We start from the raw sequence: 15,289 nt of genomic DNA, 5'->3' as shown, positions 1-15,289 counted from the left end.
CTCTCTCTCGGAGGACCTGGGCCCTAGGACCATGCCTCAGGACTACCTGGCTTGATGACTCCTTGCTGTCCCCAGTTCACCTGGCCGTGCTGCTGCTCCAGTTCCAACTGTTCTGCCTGCAGCTATGGAACCCTGACCTGTTCACCGGACGTGCTACCTGTCCCAGACCTGCTGTCCCAGACCTGCTGGAACCCTGACCTATTCACCGGACGTGCTACCTGTCCCAGACCTGCTGTTTTCAACTCTCTAGAGACAGCAGGAGCGGTAGAGATACTCTCAAAGATCGGCTATGAAAAAGCCAACTGACACTTACTCTTGTGTTACTGACTTGTTGCACCCTCGACAACTACTATGATTATTATTATTTGACCATGCTGGTCATTTATGAACATTTGAACATCTAGGCCATGTGCTGTTATAATCTCCACCCGGCACAGCCAGAAGAGGACTGGCCACCCCTCATAGCCTGGTTCCTCTCTAGGTTTATTCCTATGTTTTGGCCTTTCTAGGGAGTTTTTCCTAGCCACCGTGCTTCTACACCTGCATTGCTTGCTGTTTGGGGTTTTAGGCTGGGTTTCTGTACAGCACTTTGAGATATCAGCTGATGTAAGAAGGGCTATTTAAATACATTTGATTTGATTTTGATTTGATTTATGGCCTTATACAGATCGATGAGTGCGGTCTTAGTGTCAGCATCGGTTTGTGGTGGTAAATAGAAGGCTACGAATAATATAGATGAGAACTCTTTTGGTAGATAGTGTGGTCTACAGCTTATCATAAGGTACTCTACCTCAGGCACGAAATACACCAGGCGCAAATAGACACACACTCCCGCCCCTCGTCTTACCAGAAGTAGCTGGTCTGTCCTGCCGATGCATGGAAAACCCAGCCAACTCTATATTATCCATGTCGTTGTTCAGCCACGTCTTGGTGAAACATAAGATATTACAGTTTTTAATGTCCCGTTGGTTGGATAGACTTGGCCAATAATACGGAGGGTAATGGTGGTTTACCTACTGGCCAGCGAATTCTCACAGGGCACCCTGCCCTCCTCCCACTTTTTCTCCATCTTTTCTTCACGCGGATGACGTGGATTTTAGGCCTGGTCTCAACAAAGTAGTATATCCTTCGCGCCTGACTCATTAAAGAAAAATCTTCGACCAGTTCAAGGTAAGTAATCGCTGTTCTGATATCCAGAAGCTCTTTTCGGTCATAAGAGATGGAAGCAGCAACATTATGTACAAAATGCAAAAAAATGAACAAAATAGCACAGTTGGTTAGAAGCCCGTAAAACGTAAGCCATCCCCTCTGGCACCATTATATCACTCTACAGTCTGAAGCAGTGTGCATATAGCCCCCATGTAAAACAAATAACAAAATACAGTCTTATTCATGACAGGAACCTAATTTCACATAAGTCAATCGAGGACTGCCTGAGGGGGGAAATGCAACTTTTCCCATTGAGTAAGTAACTTAGTGGCCGATATGACTGTATTTAGTAAATACTAACATTATTGTGAGTGCTTATCCAGGGATATTTAGATCTCAAGCTGACAGTATTTTCTGTTTGTTCTGTTATTACAGGAGCAGGCCTGAGACTCTGGATAGGCTACATACATTCAGACACAGACATTGCCTTTTTTTATTTAAATGATTGTTTTATGTAGGATGCTACATTTTTGGCCAGCTGCAATTGTAAGTAGGCCTAATAAAAAAAGTCCCATGTCTATTAGGCCATATATTTTTGTATTGTGAAAGATGCTTTTAAGCCTCATAGCCTACCTCAGCCAGTTAACTTATTTTATATAGGCCTAGGCTCAGATGAAATAGACTCTCCTCATGAATGAAGTTAAAATGTAACTTTTGAATTATTTAAGTAGAGTAACTTCCTTCTTGTGACATTGCATCTCAGACCCAAGATGCTTCTTTAAATAGTATCTGCAAAACACCAGTCTCAACATCAACAGTGAAGAGGCAACTCTGGGATGCTGGCCTTCTAGGCAGAGTTGCAAAGAAAAAGCCATATCTCAGACTGGCCAATAAAAATAAAAGATTAAGATGGGCAAAATAACACACACACTGGACAGAGGAACTCTGCCTAGAAGGCCATCATCCTGGAGTCGCCTCTTCATTGTTGACGTTGAGACCAGTGATTTGTGTGTACTATTTAATGAAGCTGCCAGTTGAGGACTTGTGAGGTGTCTGTTTCTCAAACTAAACACTCTAATGTACTTGTCCTCTTGCTCAGTTGGGCACCGGGGCCTCCCACTCTTTCTATTCTGGTTCGGGCCAGTTGGCGCTGTTCTGTGAAGGGAGTAGTACACAGCATTGTACCAGATCTTCAGTTTCTTGGCAGTTTCTTGCATAGAATAGCCTTAATTTCTCAGAACAAGAATAGACTGACGAGTTTCAGAAGAAAGTGCTTTGTTTCTGGCCATTTTGAACCTGTAATCGAAACCACAAATGCTGATGCTCCAGATATTCAACTAATCTAAAGAAGGCCAGTTTTATTGCTTCTTTAATCAGGACAACAGTTTTCAGCTGTGCTAACATAATTTCAAAAGGGTTTTCTAATTGATCTTTTAAAATTATAAACTTGTATTAGCTAACACAACGTGCCATTGGAACACAGGGGTGATGGTTGCTGATAATGGGCCTCTGTACACCTATGTAGATATTCCATAAAAAAATCTGCCGTTTCCAGCTACAATAGTCATTTACAACATTAACACTGTATTTCTGATCAATTTGATGTTATTTAATGGACAAAGATTTTGGTTTTCTTTCAAAAACAATGACATCTCCAAGTGACCAAAACTTTTGAACGGTAGTGTGTATATATATATATTTTTATTTATTTATTTAACCTATATTTAACTAGGCAAGTCAGTGTAATCCATAGCAGGGTTTTGCAACCTCTTACCCTGACAATTTGACTGTTAATCTTATGGGTACACTAGCAGTGGATGCCAGTCCTGACTTGAATTGGAATTGCCATCTATTGATTATATTTATATGGTTGGATGCTGCTGTCGGTTTGCCTATTGCAGATCTTTAAATACAATTACGGAAAAAACGTACAGTTTGGAAACCAAATGCCTACTGCTGAAAAGAGAAGACTAATCTGTCTGTAGAACCAATATCAAAAAAATTATTCTCAACAACGCCCAATTTGTCCATAACAGCAGCACTGTTTTTCAAAGTAGCTCATGGTGAGATAGGCTATTGTCATGACAAGAGCATCGGCCATCACCGTGAGCAGCCTATGGCTTCATCTTCATCATTAGGTGAGTCAATGTGCCACCGGAAATTGTATTTAGTAGCCTTTTTTATTTTATTATATTTAACAGTTATTTTACCAGGTAAGTTGACTGAGAACACGTTCTCATTTACAGCAACAACCTGGGGAATAGTTACAGGGGAGAGGAGGGGGATGAATGAGCCAATTGTAAGCTGGGGATGATTAGGTGACCATGATGGTATGAGGGACAGCTTGGGAATTTAGCCAGGACACCCGGGGTTAACACCCATACTTTTACAATAAGTGACATTGGCTCTTTAATGACCTCAGAGAGTCAGGACACCTGTTTAACATCCCAGCCAAAAGACAGCACCCTACACAGGGCAATGTCCCCAATCACTGCCCTGGGGCATTGGGATATTTTTTTTATACCAGAGGAAAGAGTGCCTTCTGCTGGCCCTCCAAAACCACTTCCAGCAGCATGTGGTCTCCCATCCAGGGACTGACCAGGACCAACCTTGCTTAGCTTCAGAAGCAAGCCAGCAGTGGGATGCAGGGTGGTATGCTGCTGGCTTAGTAGCCTAATGTAGCCTACGAGATTATTGATACTGTATATACTGTATATATATTACCTCCTAATATTGTACAATCTGTGTCGCTTTTTTTATTTCACCTTTATTTAACCAGGTAGGGCAGTTGAGAACAAGTTCTCATTAACAACTGCGACCTGGCCAAGATAAAGCAAAGCAGTGTGACAAAAACAACAACACAGAGTTACACATGGGATAAACAAACGTACAGTCAATAACACCATAGAAAAATCTGTATACAGTGTGTGCAAATGAAGTAAGGCAATAAATAGGCCATAGTGGCGAAGTAATTACAATTTAGCAATTAACACTGGAGTGATACATGTGCAGATGAGGAAGTGCAAGTATAAATACTGGTGTGCAAAAGAGGGGAAAAACAAAAACAAATATGAGGATGAAATAGGTAGTTGGATGGACTATTTACAGATGGGCTGTGTACATTTGCAGTGATGGGTAAGCTGCTCTGACAGCCGATGCTTGAAGTTAGTGAGGGAGATATAAGTCTCCAACTTCAGTGATTTTTGCAATTCGTTCCAGTCATTGGCTGCAGAGAACTGGAAGGAAAGGCGGCCAAAGGGGGTGTTGGCTTTGGGGATGACCAATGAAATATACCTGCTGGAGCGCGTGGTACATGTGGGTGTTGCTATGGTGACCAGTGAGCTGAGATAAGGCGGAGCTTTACGTAGCTTCATTGGCTTGGGCTACTGTTTGTTTGAATTCAAGTCCAGATTGATCTCAGTTTGTCAGAGTAGCCAGTCATTCTTGTTATTTGAGGGCAGAGCTATAATTTAAAAAACAAGCCCGGGCCCTATGTTTTTATTTGATTTATTTTTTAATTCAAGAGCACATAAAGAACATGTACCATTCATACACAACATATCATTGCTGTATTTACAAAGTAGGTCATTACATTCACATGTTAAGGGTACATTTTGGCTGTATAGTGCAAGTATTTCAAGAGTCTGAATAAGAATACAATTTGGATGAAGCCACAGAAAAACAACAGAAACAAAAAAAAATGAAATGACAGAATAAGATCAGTACGATATGTCAGGAACTCTGACCAGACACCTTCACAACTATACTGTCTATGTTGCAAGATTGATGTACAGTACCAGTCAAAAGTTTAGACAACATACTGCAATGAGTAGCTGTGTCCAAACTTTTGACTGGTAGAAATAGGGTCTGCTATAAAGAGAAGACAATGTAAAGGCATATCACAATATTGACTCTCAATTTCAAGCCATGACAAATCCTTCGGTTGTTGAATCCATGAGGCTATGTGATTAAGTTGCGCCACCCAGCATTATGATTTAATACGGTTTGGGAGGCCAAGCCCACCCAATTCTTTGAACAGCTGTAGTTTTTTATAACTAATACAAGTCCTATTTTGCCATAAAAATTGGCCTATTGCTGCATTTAGGCGAGTAAAGGATTTGGCAGGGATTTTAACAGGAAGCATTGAAAACAGATAAAGCAGTCTTGGTAATGCATTCATTTTCACTGAAGCAACCAGACCTGCTAGAGATATAGGGAGGGGCATCCAACGGTCTAGTTCTTCAGTGATTTTACTAGTCACTGGAGTAGTTCAAAGCATATAGTTTCCCATAGTCTGACAAAATATGAACACCCAAGTAACGCATGCTTGTATCAGTCCACTAATGCGTAGTTGCCTTTGATACTTGAGGGTGCATCACCAAATGTCATCATTGCAATAGTTTTACCAACGCTAATTTTATAGCCTTATTTAGCACCATATTCACCTATTCATTTGAATATATTTGGAATCATTGTCGCTGCCTCTTTTATGTACAGGATGACATCGTCTGCATATAGAGATATCTTGTGTTCATTTTGCCCCACCTGCAGACCATGAATGTTTATGGCACTTCTAATAGCTTCCGCCAGAGGTTCTATACTAAAGGCAAATAACAGTGGTGAGAGACAACCTCCTTGACGATTTCCTTGTTGTAGTGAAAAGGAATGCAACATATTCCCATTCGTTCTAACAGATGATTTTGGACTTGAATATATCAACTCTATCCATTTCAAAAAGTGCTCCTCAAAACCAAACTTCTTTAATGTTGTGATGGGTTCTGACTTAAAATCTTGAAATATCTTTAATCAAGTCACTAAGGGAGAGAGGGGAATGCAGAACATTTACATTCTTTCAGAACATATTATTGTTAGACATCAGGCAACCTATGGAAAGGAGAAGGGCCACAGTCTGGTACAAGTCAACAGGACAGCCGTGAATTGGGGAGGAGTGAGGAATTTGTGCTGAGGTCAGGTCAGATGAAGTTAGAAGAACATGCATCACTAAAGTGCTGTCTAGCAACAGAGATATATTGGCTGTCCAGATGTGTAAGGAGGAGACTCAGTATAGGAGAAAGGTTTAAATACCAGTGCTTGTGTAAATATGTTTTTGTCTGTTCAGCTGTCTGACCCATTGGGTGAATAAACTTGGTTTGAGCTTTTCTTAGTTGTCCGTTGGGTTCTAAATAAACAGAGTAAAAACTAACAGTTGCTAAAAGAAAGACACAGTCGACGCGGTAAAATGCCTTTTCAGCATCGAGAGAGAGTAAAACTGTTTGTTTGAGTTGGGTCTTAGAGTAATTGATAATATTCAGAACTTGTCTTATATTCAATGTTGAGTGACATCCTTTAATTAAACCAGTTTGATCTGAATTTATGCATTTTGTTACTACCTCGTCAAATATTTTTGTTAAAATCTTAGAAAGGATTTTAGAGTCACAATTTAATAAACTTATTGGTCTAGTGGGTCCTTAATTGGCTTCTTTAACAGGGTGACGGTTGCTTCACACCAAGTATCTGGGTATTTATTGCACTCTATAACCTCATGAAGAACACCTCAGATCAGCAGTATTAATTATTTACTGAAAGTTTTATAGAACTCACATGGGAACCCATCAGGACTCAGACACTTGCCATTTTGCATGCTTCTGATGGCTGCTTCTATCTTTGAGTCATCTATCATTTCCTTATCTTCACGTGATAGCTCTGGCAGTTTCAAATGTGTGAGAAAGTCCTCCAGAGAGGAAACATCTTTAGGTTTCTTATATAGGGTCTCGTAGTACCCAGCACATTTTTATTTAACTAGGCCAGTCAGTTAATAACAAATTCTTATTTTCAATGACGGCCTAGGAACAGTGGGTTAACTGCCTGTTCAGGGGCAGAATGACAGATTTGTACCTTGTCAGCTCGGGGATTTGAAATTGCAACCTTTCGGTTACTAGTCCAACGCTCTAACCACTAGGTTACCCTGCCGCCCCAATGTTTAATTTATTTCTTTGGGACTTTTCCCTGCACAGATCTGATATTTGGAATACATCGTTCAGCTGCATCCTTTTAAGTTGCAATGCAAGAAGTGCCCCTATCCCCTTGTTTCTTATGTCTTTCCTTTAATTGGGAGATTTCTCTCTCAATCTTCTCTTGTTTTTGTATACATACTTTTTTGAGCAGAGATGAATAGGCTATGATTTGACCCCTAAGATGAGCCTTAGCACTCTCCCATAAAAGGGTTGGGATGATACCTTCAGTTAAATTGCAAAAACGTAAGTTCAGATTGAATAATCAATCAATCAAAAGTATTTATAAAGCCCTTTTTACATTCTCCGATGTCACAAAGTGCTGTACAGAAACCCAGCCTAAAACCCCAAACAGCAAGCAATGCAGGTGTAGAAGCACGTTGGCTAGGAAAACCTCCCTAGAAAGGCCAGAACCTATGAAGAAACCTAGAAAGGAACCAGGCTATGGTGGCCAGTCCTCTTCTGGCTGTGCCGGGTGGAGATTATAACAGCACATGGCCAAGATGTTCAAATGTTCATAGATGATCAGCGGGTTCAAATAATAATAATCACAGTGGTTGTCGAGGGTGCAACAGGTCAGCACCTCAGGAGTAAATGTCAGTTGGCTTTTCATAGCCGATCATTCAGAGTATCTCTACCGCTCCTGCTGTTGCTAGAGAGTTGAAAACAGCAGGTCTGGGACAGGTAGGACGTCCGGTGAACAGGTCAGGGTTCCATAGCAGTAGGCAGAACAGATGAAACTGGAGCAGCAGCATGACCAGGTGGACTGGGGACAGCAAGGAGTCATCAGGCAAGGTAGTCCTGAGGCATGGTCCTAGGGCTCAGGTCCTCCGAGAGATAGAAAGAGAGAAAAATAGAGAATTAGAGAGAGCATACTTAAATTCACATAGGACACTGGATAAGACAGGAGAAATACTCCAGATATAACAGACTGACCCTAGCCCCCTGACACATAAGCTACTGCAGCATAAATACTGGAGGCTGAGACAGAAGGGATCAGGAGACACTGTGGCCCCGTCCAATGATACCCCGGACAGGGCCAAACAGGCAGCATATAACCCCACCCACTTTGCCAAAGCACAGCCCCCACACCACTGTAACCACCTTACTATCCTGAGACAAGGCCGAGTATAGCCCATAAAGATCTCCCCGACGACACGAACCTAAAGGGGGGGCACCAACCCGGAAAGGAAGATCACGTCGGTGACTCAACCCACTCAAGTGGCGTACCCCTCCTAGGGACGTCATGGAAGAGCACCAGTAAGCCTGTGACTCGGCCCCTGTAATAGGGTTTGAGGCAGAGAATCCCAGTGGAGAGAGGGGAACCGGCCAGGCAGAGACAGCAAGGGAGGTTCGTTGCTCCAGTGCCATTCTGTTCACCTTCACACTCCTGGGCTAGACTACACTCAATCATAGGACCTACTGAAGAGATGAGTCTTCAATAAAGACTTAAAGGTCGAGACCAAGTCTGCGTCTCTCACATGGATAGGCAGACCATTCCATAAAAATTGAGCTCTACAGGAGAAAGCCCTGCCTCCAGCTGTTTGCTTAGAAATTCTAGGGAGAGTAAGGAGGCCTGCGTCTTGTGAACGTAACGTACGTGCAGGTTTTTACAGCAGGACCAAATCGGAAAGACAGGTAGGAGTCAAGCCCATGTAATGCTTAGCAGGTTAGCAGTAAAACCTTGAAATCAGCCCTAGCCTTAACAGGAAGCCAGTGTAGAGAGGCTAGCACTGGAGGAATATGATCACATTTTTTGGTTCTAGTCAAGATTCTAGCAGCCGTGTTTAGCACTAACTGAAGTTTATTTAGTGCTTTACCGGGTAGCCGGAAAGTAGAGCATTGCAGTAGTCAAATCTAGAAGTGACAAAAGCATGGATTATCTTTTCTGCATCATTTTTGGAAAGAAAGATTCAGATTTTGGCAATGTTACATGGATGGAAGAAATCTGCTCTTGAAACAGTCTTGATATGTTCATCAAATGAGAGATCAGGGTCCAGAGTAACGCCGAGGTCCTTCACAGTTTTATTTGAGACGACTGTACAACCAAGATTAATTGTCAGATTCAAGAGAAGATCTATTTGTTTCATGGGACCTAGAACTAGCATCTCTGTTTTGTCCGAGTTTAAAAGTAGAACATTCATCGCCATCCACTTCCTTATGTCTGAAACACATGCTTCCAGGAAGGGCAATTTGTGAATACCAAACCAAAAATGTGAATATTATCTGCCACGACTACAAGGTCTGATAGGAATTCAGGGAACTCAGTGAGGAACGCTGTATATGGCTCAGGAGGCCTGTGAACAGTAGCTATAAAAAGTGATTGAGTAGGCTGCATACATTTCATGACTAGAAGCTCAAAAGATGAAAAAGCGGTCTTTTTTTTGGTCGATTGAAATTTGCTATCGTGAATGTTAGTAACACCTCAGCCTTTGCGGGATGCGCAGGGGATATGGTCACTAGTGTAACCAGGGGGTGAGGCCTCATTTAACACAGTAAATTCATCAGGCCAATCACATCAAGATTATGATCAGTGATTGGTTAATTGACTATAACTGCCTTGGAAGTGAGGGATCTAACATTAAGTAGCCCTGTTTTGAGATGTGACATATCATAATCTCTTTCAATAATGACAGGAATGGAGGAGGTCTTTATTCCAGTGAGATTGCTAAGGTGAACACCGCCATGTAAAGTTTTTCCCAACGTAGATCGAGGCACAGACACGGTCTCAATGGGGATAGCTGAACTGACTACACTGACTGTGCTAGTGGCAGACTCCACTAAGCTGGCAGGCTGGCTAACAGCCTGATTCCTGGCCTGCACCCTATCTCAATGTGGAGCTAGGGGAGTTAGAGCCCTGTCTATGCTCGTAGATGAGATGAGAGCACCCCTCCAGCTAGGATGGAGTCACTCCTCGTCACTCCTCAGCAGGCCAGGCTTTGTCCTGTTTGTGGGTGAGTCCCAGAAAGAGGGCCGATTATCTACAAATTCCATCTTTTGGGAGGGGCAGAAAACAGTTTTCAACCAGCGATTGAGTTGTGAGACTCTGCTGTAGAGCTCATCACTCCCCCTAACTAGGACGTGGCCAGAGACAATTACTCGATGCCGACACATCTTTCTAGCTGATTTACATGCTGAAGCTGTTGCGCTTGGTGACCTCTGACTGTTTCATCCTAACATCGTTGGTGCTGACATGTATAACAATATCCCTACACGCTCTACACTCGTCAGTTTTAGCCTTAGCCAGCACCATCTTCAGATTAGCTTTAATGTCGGTAGCCCTACTCTCTGTAATATCACTACTCTTTGTAATATCACTAGTCTCTGTAATATCACCAGTCTCTGTAATATCACCAGTCTCTGTAATATCACTAGTCTCTGTAATATCACTAGTCTCTGTAACCACTCCTCCCCACTGTCTATCCCTGTGTGTTGCTGGTCAGCACTAGACACACACACACACACACACACACACACTGAAAGTCCTTCCATTTCCAGCATCCCAGACAGAGGCCGGTATTCAGCACTTTATCCTTGAGGCCGAAATACACAGCGTTTACCATGAATGCGATTTCCATTAATATCTGAGAGGATGCCTTTTTAAAAGGCACATTATCATCAATCTAGAATACTGCTCTATAGCCTAGTGGAGAGTAGAGGAGAGTAGTGGAGTGGTGGAGGGTGGTGTTGTAGTGGAGGGTAGTAGTGTAGTCTAGGGTTGTAGAGGGTAGTGGTGTAATGGTGTAGTAGAGGGTGGTGGTGTAGTGAAGGGTGGTGTTGTAGGGGAGTGGAGGGTAGTGGTGTGGTGGAGGGTAGGAGTGTGGAGGGTAGTGGTGTTATGGAGGGTAGTAGTGTGGAGGGTAGTAATGGATGGTAGCGGTGTAGTGGAGGGTAGAGGTGTAGTGGAGGGTAGAGGTGTAGTGGAGAGTAGGGTAGCGGTGTAGTGGAGGGTAGAGGTGTAGTGGAGGGTAGAGGTGTAGTGGAGGGTAGTAGTGTGGAGGGTAGTGGTGTTGTGGAGGGTAGTAGTGGAGGGTAGTAGTGGAGGGTAGTCTACAGTAAGGGGATGAGGTAGATAGATGGGCTGTTTACATATGGGCTATGTATAGGTGCAGTGATCTGTGAGCTGCTCTGACAGCTGGTGCTTAAAGCTAGTGAGGGAGATATGAGTCTCCAGCTAAAGTGATTTTTGCAGTTCATTCCAGTCATTGGCAGCAGAGAATAAATAAATGTATATATAAATAAATGTGATTTGATTAGTGGAGTAGTGGATTGGTGGAGGGTTGTGGTGTCGTGGAGGGCTGTGGTGTAGTGGAGGGTAGTGGTGAAGTGGAGTGTAGTGGTGTAGTGGAGGGCAGTGGTGGAGGGCAGTGGTGTAGTGGAGGGCAGTGGTGTAGTGGAGGGCAGTGATATAGTGTGGGGGGGTAGTGATGTAGTGGAGGGCAGTGGTGTAGTGGAGGGCAGTGGTGTAGTGGAGGGCAGTGATATAATGTGGGGGTAGTGATGTAGTAGTGTGGAGGGCCGTGGTGTAGGGTAGTGGAGGGTAGGGGTGTTAGAGGGTAGTGGCGTAGTGGAGGGCTGGTGGAGGGTAGTAGTGTGGAGGGCAGTGGAGGGTAGTTGAGGGTAGTATAGTGTAGTAGAGTGGAGGGAAGTGGCATAGTGGAGGGTAGTGGAAACTAGTGGAGGGAAGTGGAGGGTAGTAGTGTGTAGTTAGTGATATAGTGGACGGTAGTGGAGGGTAGTAGTGTGGAGGGAAGTGGTGTAGTGGAGGCTAGTGGAGGGTAATAGTTTGGAGGGTAGTGGTGTAGTGGACGGTAGTGGAGGGTAGTGGTGTAGTGGACGGTAGTGGAGGGTAGTGGTGTAGTGGACGGTAGTGGAGGGTGGTGGTGTAGTGGAGGTTAGTGGTGTAGTGGAGGTTAGCGGTGTAGTGGAGGGTGGCGGTGTAGTGGAGGGTGGCGGTGTAGTGGAGGGTGGCGGTGTAGTGGAGGGTAGCGGTGTAGTGGAGGGTAGCGGTGTAGTGGAGTAGTGGAAGGTAGCGGTGTAGTGGAGTAGTGGAGGGCAGCGGTGTAGTGGAGTAGTGGAGGGTGGTTGTGTAGTGGAGTAGTGGAGGGTAGTGGTGTAGTGGAGGGTAGTAGTATGGAGGGTGGCGGTGTAGTGGAGGGTGGCAGTGTAGTGGAGGGTAGCGGTGTAGTGGAGGGTAGCAGTGTAGTGGAGGGTAGCGGTGTAGTGGAGGGTAGCAGTGTAGTGGAGTAGTGGAGGGTAGCGGTGTAGTGGAGGGTGGCGGTGTAGTGGAGGGTGGCGGTGTAGTGGAGGGTGGCAGTGTAGTGGAGGGTGGCGGTGTAGTGGAGGGTAGCTGTGTAGTGGAGTAGTGGAAGGTAGCGGTGTAGTGGAGTAGTGGAGGGTGGTTGTGTAGTGGAGTAGTGGAGGGTAGTGGTGTAGTGGAGGGTAGTAGTATGGAGGGTGGTGGTGTAGTGGAGGGTGGCAGTGTAGTGGAGGGTAGCGGTGTAGTGGAGGGTAGCAGTGTAGTGGAGGGTAGCGGTGTAGTGGAGGGTAGCGGTGTAGTGGAGGGTAGCGGTGTAGTGGAGGGTAGCAGTGTAGTGGAGTAGTGGAGGGTAGCGGTGTAGTGGAGGGTAGCGGTGTAGTGGAGTAGTGGAGGGTAGTGGTGTAGTGGAGGGTAGTAGTATGGAGGGTGGCGGTGTAGTGGAGGGTGGCAGTGTAGTGGAGGGTAGCGGTGTAGTGGAGGGTAGCAGTGTAGTGGAGGGTAGCAGTGTAGTGGAGTAGTGGAGGGTAGCGGTGTAGTGGAGGGTAGCGGTGTAGTGGAGGGTGGCGGTGTAGTGGAGGGTGGCGGTGTAGTGGAGGGTGGCGGTGTAGTGGAGGGTAGCGGTGTAGTGGAGTAGTGGAAGGTAGCGGTGTAGTGGAGTAGTGGAGGGCAGCGGTGTAGTGGAGGGTGGTTGTGTAGTGGAGTAGTGGAGGGTAGTGGTGTAGTGGAGGGTAGTAGTATGGAGGGTGGTGGTGTAGTGGAGGGTGGCAGTGTAGTGGAGGGTAGCGGTGTAGTGGAGGGTAGCAGTGTAGTGGAGGGTAGCGGTGTAGTGGAGGGTAGCGGTGTAGTGGAGGGTAGCGGTGTAGTGGAGTAGTGGAGGGTAGCGGTGTAGTGGAGGGTAGCGGTGTAGTGGAGGGTAGCAGTGTAGTGGAGTAGTGGAGGGTAGCGGTGTAGTGGTGTAGTGGAGGGTAGTAGTATGGAGGGTAGCAGTGTAGTGGAGGGTAGCGGTGTAGTGGAGTAGTGGAGGGTAGCGGTGTAGTGGTGTAGTGGAGGGTAGTAGTATGGAGGGTGGCGGTGTAGTGGATGGTGGCAGTGTAGTGGAGTAGTGGAGGGTAGTGGAGGGTAGTGGTGTAGTGGAGGGTAGTGGTGTAGTGGAGGGTAGTGGAGGGTAGTGGTGTAGTGGAGGGTAGTGGTGTAGTGGAGGGTAGTGGAGGGTAGTGGTGTAGTGGAGTAGTGGAGGGTAGTGGTGTAGTGGAGGGTGGTTGTGTAGTGGAGTAGTGGAGGGTAGTGGTGTAGTGGAGAGTAGTGGAGTATTGGAGGGTAGTGGAGTGTTGGAGGGTAGTGGGGGGTAGTGGTGTAGTGGAGTGTAGTGGTGTGGTAGAGGGTACTGGTGTAGTGGAGGGTTGTGGTATAGTGGATTGTAGTGGTAGTGGAGGGTAGTGGTGGAGGGTAGTGGTGTAGTTGTGTTGTGGTAGTTAGCAGAGAGTAGTGGAGGGTAGTGGTGTTGTGGAGGGTAGTGGTGTTGTGGAGGGTAGTGTTGTAGTGTATTGGAGCGTTGTGTAGTAGTGGAGTACTGTATGTGACTGTTTGGTCAACATTATATCACTGGAATCACATTTTAAGAGTGACCGGGTTAGGCCTATATCGAAGGCAAGGAAATGGTTTTATTCTCACTGGGCAACTTTGGATGCTCAATATTATCTTGACACAATATGTCTGCCAGCTCAGTCAACACTGCTGCTGTTGATTGGTTTGCGTGTTTTAAATTTAAACAGCGACAGAATACCCAGATGTTTTTCTTTCATCCCGTGTGCCTCTTCCTCCCTCTTCCCAATTCAACTCCAGCAATAATCTGTCATCCAGCATCATCAGAGTTCATTTCCCTTGGTGACACTTCATCTTAAAGTATCTGTGACTGTCAGACAGACGTGTCTTAGGGAGAAGGGAGGAAACATTAATTTGTGTTCTCAATAGTTTTGCTATCGTGTCTACAGGGATCGTTATTGTGGTGGGGGAAAACACGACAGTACATCAGCTTGTCTGTCTCACACTTCAATGGAGATCCAAATATAGGGCTCTGGTCTGTCTCCCAACAAACTGACTGACATTGCATCTCTGTAAAACAGAGACACATTGCTATTGTGAAGAATCAGGAGATCACCGTACAGCAGAGTAAAATCAGCAGCTGAATTATTTTCCATGTACTGACACAGTTTAATCCTCACTAAGACAATTACAACACACACACACACACACACACACACACACACACACACACACACACACACACACACACACACACACACACACACACACACACACACACACACACGAGTGCATACAGGGTGTTAAGTGAGCAGCTGAATTATTGTTTAGCTACACATACAGCGCCATGCAAAAGTATTCATCCCCCTTGGCATTTTTCCTATTTTGTTGCATTACAACCTGTAATTTAAATTGATTTTTATTAGGATTTCATGTAATGGACATAAACAAAATAGTCCAAATTGATGAACTGAAATTATAAAAAATTACTTTAAAATAAGTATTCTAAAAAATAAAAACTGGAAAAGTGGTGCGTGCATATGTATTCATCAACTTTGCTATGAGGCCCCTAAATAAGATCTTGTCATGAAGTTGGCCTGTTGGGGGAGGTTTATGACCCCCATAAATACCTTTCCCCCTTTCTCTCTGTCTCTACTTTATAGAGTTGACTCCTGTAAAGCCTTTGTAACATAGAGAGTCTGGTAACATCAAAAGGTGGAAAACGGAACCATATTTCGGTAATCCAACCAATTAAAAATATGCGTTGGTACTTATTGAATATGATCTCAGATCAGTTGTTGTCTGAGACATTACTACTAATGATAGT

The sequence above is a fragment of the Salmo salar genome, chromosome 01 (genome assembly GCF_965601325.2).
Source record: "Salmo salar chromosome 01, fSalSal1, whole genome shotgun sequence".
In the NCBI taxonomy this organism is placed as follows: domain Eukaryota; kingdom Metazoa; phylum Chordata; class Actinopteri; order Salmoniformes; family Salmonidae; genus Salmo; species Salmo salar.
The sequence above is the reverse complement of the archived record's forward strand: the minus strand, read 5'-3'. Positions refer to the sequence as shown.